The sequence below is a fragment of the Myotis brandtii genome, unplaced genomic scaffold (genome assembly GCF_000412655.1).
Source record: "Myotis brandtii unplaced genomic scaffold, ASM41265v1 scaffold1304, whole genome shotgun sequence".
NCBI classification, from domain to species: Eukaryota; Metazoa; Chordata; class Mammalia; order Chiroptera; family Vespertilionidae; genus Myotis; species Myotis brandtii.
This window is the reverse complement of record NW_005354612.1, coordinates 265,452-272,183: the sequence shown is the minus strand read 5'-3', so window position 1 is coordinate 272,183 and position 6,732 is coordinate 265,452. Positions and strand designations below refer to the sequence as shown.

Below are 6,732 nucleotides of genomic sequence, written 5' to 3'. Positions count from 1 at the left end.
GCAGGTAATGCAATTTAATGAGAAAACATATAGATTGATAATTAGATTCCTAATTAATATTAGGAAACAAAAATATCTAAAGTCAATTAACTAAATTTTCACTTTAAGAAGCTGAGACAAAGAGTTAATTAAATCCACAATAAGTGGAAAAGAATAAAGATCAAAGCAGCAATAATAAAGTATGAAATTGGCACCAATGGAGATTAGCAAAGAAATCAAAAGCTAGTTATTTTAAAAGATTAATTAAACTAGTGAAAATTTAGCTTAAAGTCAACAGTAGCAAATTATCACTGTCAGAAGTGATTGGGGCAAAAGTGCCCCAAATTTACAAATTAAAAATATAATAATGTTATGACACCAAATTTGGCAATTCGGGTAAAATTAAATGAATTCTTTCAAAGACACAAATTACTAAGATTGACTAGTAATTTATGTGTTCATTTCTAAAAAATTAAAAGCCTACCCATCAAGAAAAAGCTAAGTTTCTGGAAATTCTGGTTTTCTGGTAAGTTATATAAAATACTGAGGTTGCAAGCAATACCAATATTACACTAAGAAAACAGATGACATTTTATGAGGTTTTGTATACCAAAACCTGAGAAATATTTTACAACACAAAATAATTAGAGACCGATATTCCTCATAAACAAGAATGATTTCTTAACACATTTTCAATAGATCAAAAGCAACAATGTGTAAAATATATTACGACTACAAAGCAGTTGACCCAGGAATCCAAGTGCTCTAAGGCACCTTGAGGGGGCTCCTAATAATCGCACACCCTGGTATTCATGTTCTTATCACCTCCCCTTGGTGTGTGTTAGAGTTACCGACTCACTTCTAGCTTCTAATATTTGGTAACTAAAAAGATGGCAGCTTTGTCTTTCTGCTCTCTCTTGGACTGCTCACACTTGGAGAACCGTCAATATGTCATGAGGTGGCCCACTTGCTGAAACAGCCGGAAAAAACCGTGGCAGTTCATGAGGGGTCAAGCCCACTGAGTGAGCTTAAAGGAAAATCTTCCTCCAGAGGAGACCACAGTCCCAACAATAGCTTCATTGAATATTCATTACAGATCTTGAGTCAAAAACACCTACTGCACAAAAATTGTGAGGTAACAAATATTTGTTGTTTTAATGTGCTAACTTTTGGGATAATTTGTTATGGTTCAACTTTAACATCACCAATAAATTCACCACATTTAAAATACATAGAAAACTACCATATTATAATTTAAGTTGATTTAGAACAAACATTTGACAAGTTCAATACCAAGTGATGAATAAAAAGCAAACAAGCTCATCAGACTTGGAATAGAAGGAAACATCTGTACCCATGAAGAACATCTAAAATAATCTACAATTTACAGCAGGCTCAGTGTCAAAGAGCAGCGCTTTTTCTCTGACTTCGGAATCAAAGATGTGCTCTCTCACTGTTTCTATTTGATATTTTTATTGGAGTCTTGGTGCAGTAAAGCGAGAAAATAATTAAAAGAGGCACAGATGAGGAAATGAAATAAAGCCATCTCTTTTTGTAGATGACGTGGTTGTTTAGGTAGAAAGCCTTATATCAACTCTAGAACTAAGAATTACAATTTTAAAAGGATGTGAAATAAGAAGTTAGTATAAAATATAAGAGTATTTTCATATAATAACAGCTAATATTTGGGAAAAAATTAAACTTAAAAAGGAGTGATATTTACAATGCTGTGAAAAAAAGTGGAAACACTCAGAATGAATAAGAAAAGTTGTACAAGGTTTTGTCACTGAAGACTATAAACACTGCTGGAAGAAATTAAAGAAAGCGTAATTAATGGAATAATAAACCACATTTATTGAATTATAGGTTTATTATTGTTAAGATACCTGTAATCCCAAATTCTTTTATACATTTAAGGCTGTCATATTCAAACTATTACTATGCATTTTATAGAAATCAATGAGCTGATTCTAATATTTATATGATAATAAAAATGATCCAGAATAGCTAAATTATTAAAATAAATTTAAAGAATTTATCAACTACTTGATCTCAAACTACTATGATGTTCCTGCAGTTAAGGTGGTGTCGTTTGCATTTTAACAGAGATATATGGATTAATGAAACAGAATTGAGATTCTAGAAATAGATATACTGATATGTGGTCAATTGATTTTGATGAAGATGATAAGGCAATTTAATGGGGAAAGACTTCAATAAATGGTGCTGGAACAACTGGATATCTATGTAGGAAAAAAGAGAATCTTATCCCTTATTTAACAGAAAACACAGATATTAACTCGAAATACACCATGTAACATAAAAGTTTAACCCATAATCTATATATATAAAAGCCTAAGTGACCATCGCAATTAAACAGACAACCGAACAGGCTGTGTGGGGCGACAAGGCCGGCAGGGGGTTAGTGAGCAGCTACCAAACAACTGAGCAGCAGGCTGCGTGTGGAGACCAGGCCGGCAGGGGGGCAGTTAGGGGCAGCCAGGCTGGTGGGGGAGGTAGTTGGGGGCAACCAGGCTGGCAGGGGGGGCATTTGGGGGCGACTAGGCCAGCAGGCAGGTGAGCAGTTAGGAGCCAGTGGTCCCAGATTGTGAGAGGGATGTCTGACTGCTGGTTACAATCCTGGCCTAACCGGCAGTCGGACATCCACCAAAGGGTCCCGGATTGGAGAGGGTGCAGGCTGGGCTGAAGCGACCCCTGCCCCCTGTGCACAAATTTTGTACACCAGGCCTCTAGTACTTATAATAAAAGGGAAATGATAAATCTTTATTAATTTGGAAAAAAGAAAAGGTTTCTTATGACATAAAAAACATCAATTAAAAAGATTACATTTGATTTTATCACAAAAAATAATTTTTGCTCTTCAAAAGACACCACTAAAGAAGGAAAAGGTCAAGTTAGGGAATAAGATAAAATATTTGCAACACATAATCAGACAAAATGCTTGTATTCCTAATGTATAAATAGCTTATAACTTAATAATAGAAGGGTAAATAATACTTAGACATAAAAGGAAATGGACAATTGTTAAACATGATAATAAAGACCAATTTCAAAATCATTTTGTGAAGGAAAATATAATGTAATTCCACTTCTATGAGGCGCCTAGAGTTGTCAAATTAATAGGGTCAGAAAGTAGGATGGTGGGGGAGTGATGAGTTGTTTAATGGGGACAGAGTTTTAGTTTTACAAGATGAAGAGTTTTGGAGATGGCTAGTGTGGTGGTTTCACAACACTGTGAATGTATTTAATGCCCAGAACTATACACTTTAAAATGGTTAAAATATGTGTCAATTGCATTTGTGTGTTTTTTTTAAATAGGAATTATTATTTTTCTAAATAAAGTTTTTATTGTTGAAGTACATACACACTTATACATACACATATACTGTTATATGCTATTTTAAATAAATGCAACAAATCTATTGTTCTTTGCTAGTGGCCTTTCTGCTGTTTGTTCCTTTATTATTGATTTGTAAGAGCTTTTTGTATACTAATCAAATGTGCTTTTTTCATGTGTTTAAATAAATGGTTAAAATAGTAGATTTATGTTACGAGCATGACCACAATCTACATATATATAAAAGCCAAGTGACTAGAACAACCAGAAAGACCGAAACGACCAGTCGCTATGAAGTTCACTGCAGCCGGCCAACTGGCCCTATTGTGGGTGGGGCTGACCGGCCAACCTCCCATGACCCCGCCCACTGGCCAGCCCCAGCCCCAATCAGCCCCCCTCCACCATTTGGGGTGGAGACAGCCAACCTCCCACGGCCCCTCCCCCAGGTCGGTTTGGCCCTGATCAGCCCCCTTCACCCTGATTGGGGGTTGGGCCAGCCAGCCACCCTCCCACATCCCCTCCCCACAGCTGATCTAGAACCGATTGGCCCCAATCGGGGTGGGCCAGCCGGACCCCACCCGTGCATGAATTTGTGCACCAGGCCTCTAGTTAAAAATTAGAAAAAAAATACAAAACATGGTACTGTGTTCAAATGTTAGTTCTCTTGACCTTGGATAAAGAATTCCCCCTCTGAGGAAAAAGAGATCTCCTTTTTATTTTTTTCAAAGGCAGATCCATTTTATGGGCAATCTCCTCTAGCTGCAAATCTGGGGGTTGAAAAAAGTAGGAGGGAGGCGTGTGCAAGGAAGAGATAAGAGTCCCTTTGACAAGCATTTGGTGGCCCAATTGTCACCAGGTTGGTGACAGCAGACCAGGACCTCGCAAAACCCATTATTCAGATGGAAAAGGAAGAGAAGACACCAAAAACCATAGTCATTTCTGAAATTTGCACAGCTGACGTTTGTTCTTCATAGCAGAAAGGACTTGAATGAGAATCACGAAACTTGAGGAACACTTATATTTTCTTCAGGATTTAAAAATGGTGTCTTATACAGAAAGGCTACCTTCAATGTGGGTCAGGTCCACCAGTGTTTGCTGGGATGCAGTTGTTGAGCACAGCCATCACAGGGAGGAAAATTTCATCTGAGCAAAGTGGCTGGTGGGCAGGCCGGAGGCCACTCCTTCACTGGTCCTCAAGTCAGGAGCCCTGTCCCCAGTTGTGTCTGCCGCCTCCACCATTTTGATCAGCTGCTCACCTCTCGCTAGCAGGGGGCATGCCAAATCCAAACACCCCTTCTCTCCTGTTGGGCAGCCAGCGGAAGGCTACCTTCAATGTGGGTCAGGTCCACCAGTGTTTTCTGGGATGCAATTGTTGAGCACAGCCAGCACAGGGAGGGAAATTTCATCTGAGCAGAGTGGCTGGTGGGAAGGCCAAAGGCCACTCCTTCACTGGTCCCCAAGTCAGGAGCCTTGTCCCCAGTTGTGTCTGCCGCCTCCACCATTCTGATCAGCTGCTCACCTCTCACTAGCAGGGCACACGCCAAATCCAGACACCCCTCCTCTCCTGTTGAGCAGCCAGTGGTACAAAAACTGGGGTGAGGACAGAAAATTTCTTCCTCCTAAGTCCACTGAAGTCTTCCTCCTAAGTCATTGATTACTGATGATATAGTTGAATCCAAGGATAACCCAAGGTAAGTAACAGGCCTTAATTTGTGTTCCGAATCAAAATGACACAATCAAGTCTGTCCAGCTGGGCCCAGACATAAAGCATGGGCATGATCAGGGGAAACATCACCAACTGCATGTCCATTGTTAAGCCAGTAATGACAATGCATATCCAGTTTATGAGGAGCATGAATAAATAAATAGTCCCTGGCCTCCCATCAAAAGCTTCTGTTTTGAGTCATGTAGAATACGGATATAAGAAATATAAATTGACCAAATAAAGAGATCCAGTTCCTGGATCCACAGGGGCAAAAAAGGTGGCAGTGATGGATCTCCAAATTTGGAAGCAGTAGAGAGAGGCTTCGGGCCAGAGGATGAAGTAGGCCAGGCTGATGAGACCTAGTTTGCCAACCAAGGGCACCTCCCTGGTGGTGGTGAACCAATAGTGCGTGATGGCCGGGATGCTCCTGAACCAGTCCCCGATGTCAGACATCTTCGCCTCCTAGGTGGCCAGGATGAGCACACTGCCTGACTCCCCATCCTGGCCTGGCCAGCTTACAGCGTGGAAGGTGTCGAGGCAGAAGCCACCCAGGTCGCAGTGTAGAAGGTGGAGACTGACGGATGTGGTGCCACTGAATTTGGACAAGCGAGCAAAAGGATCATTTTTTAAGTATATCTAAAAAAAAACAAAAAAAAACAAGATTTTTACTAGGGTGGAGGTATAGAAGGACGTGCCCCGTGCCTTGTCCTGGAGCAGATAAGGGTGAGCAGCTGAAATGGGTAACATACAGCCCAAATAAGCAGAAGATATTCAGCTGGGAGACAGTTTGCAGCCAGGAAAGACAGAGGACTCCCGGAGAAAGGGGACGGTTGGAGACTGTGGCTGAAATCTCTGCCGGAGCGCCGGCTCAGAAAGGGTACCTTCAATATGGGTCAGGTCCACCAGTGTTTGGAGACCGCGCCACCTTGAGTGGCTGTGATTGGAAGCGTATACATCCAAAGACCCGGCATCCACGGCATCCAGAGATCGGCTACTAGCCTGGATACAACGGATCTCGGGCAGCGTGACTACGTGGACTCAGAAGAGCCCTGCTTCTCCTCACAGAAAGATTGTATTTTGCCTTAGAGGTGCAGTTTGCAATTCAGCAGAGGGAGAACGACATAACCAAACACCTGGAGAAGAGAGATCATGGTGAGACAAAGAACCAGCCCGCATATGAAAGAAAAACAGGAATCATCAGAAAAGGAAGTAAACGAAATGGAGGCAATGGAGGCAAGCAACCTGTCAGAGAAAGAATTCAGAGAAATGGCCATAAGGTGGATGAAAAGAATGGAAGACAAATTCAACATTATGTGTTAGAACCAAGAGGAAATGAAGAAAAACCAAGAAGAAATAAAAAATGACATCACTGCTATAAAGAACTCAATAAAAGGCATCAACAGTAGACTAGAAGAAGCAGAGGACCACATCAGTGAGCTAGACAAGGTAGGAAAAAATACCCAAGCAGAGCAGCTTCTAGAAAAAAAAAATTATAAAGCAGGAGGAGAGCCTAAGAGAAATCTGAGACAACATGAAACGAAACAACATCCGAATAATAGGGGTGCCAGAAAGAGAGGAAACTGAGGAAGGAATAGAAAACCTGTTTTATAAAAATAATGACAGAAAACTTCCCTGATATAGGGAAGAAAAAACTCACACAAATCCAAGAAGCTCACAGAGTCCCAAACAA

General features: G+C 40.7%; 1 pseudogene; it reads right to left on the bottom strand.

Moving 5' to 3' along the window:
* Positions 1–4,783: 4,783 nt before the first annotated feature.
* On the bottom strand, positions 4,784–5,495 carry LOC102258666 (annotated as a pseudogene).
* Between the last annotated feature and the right edge of the window lie 1,237 nt (positions 5,496–6,732).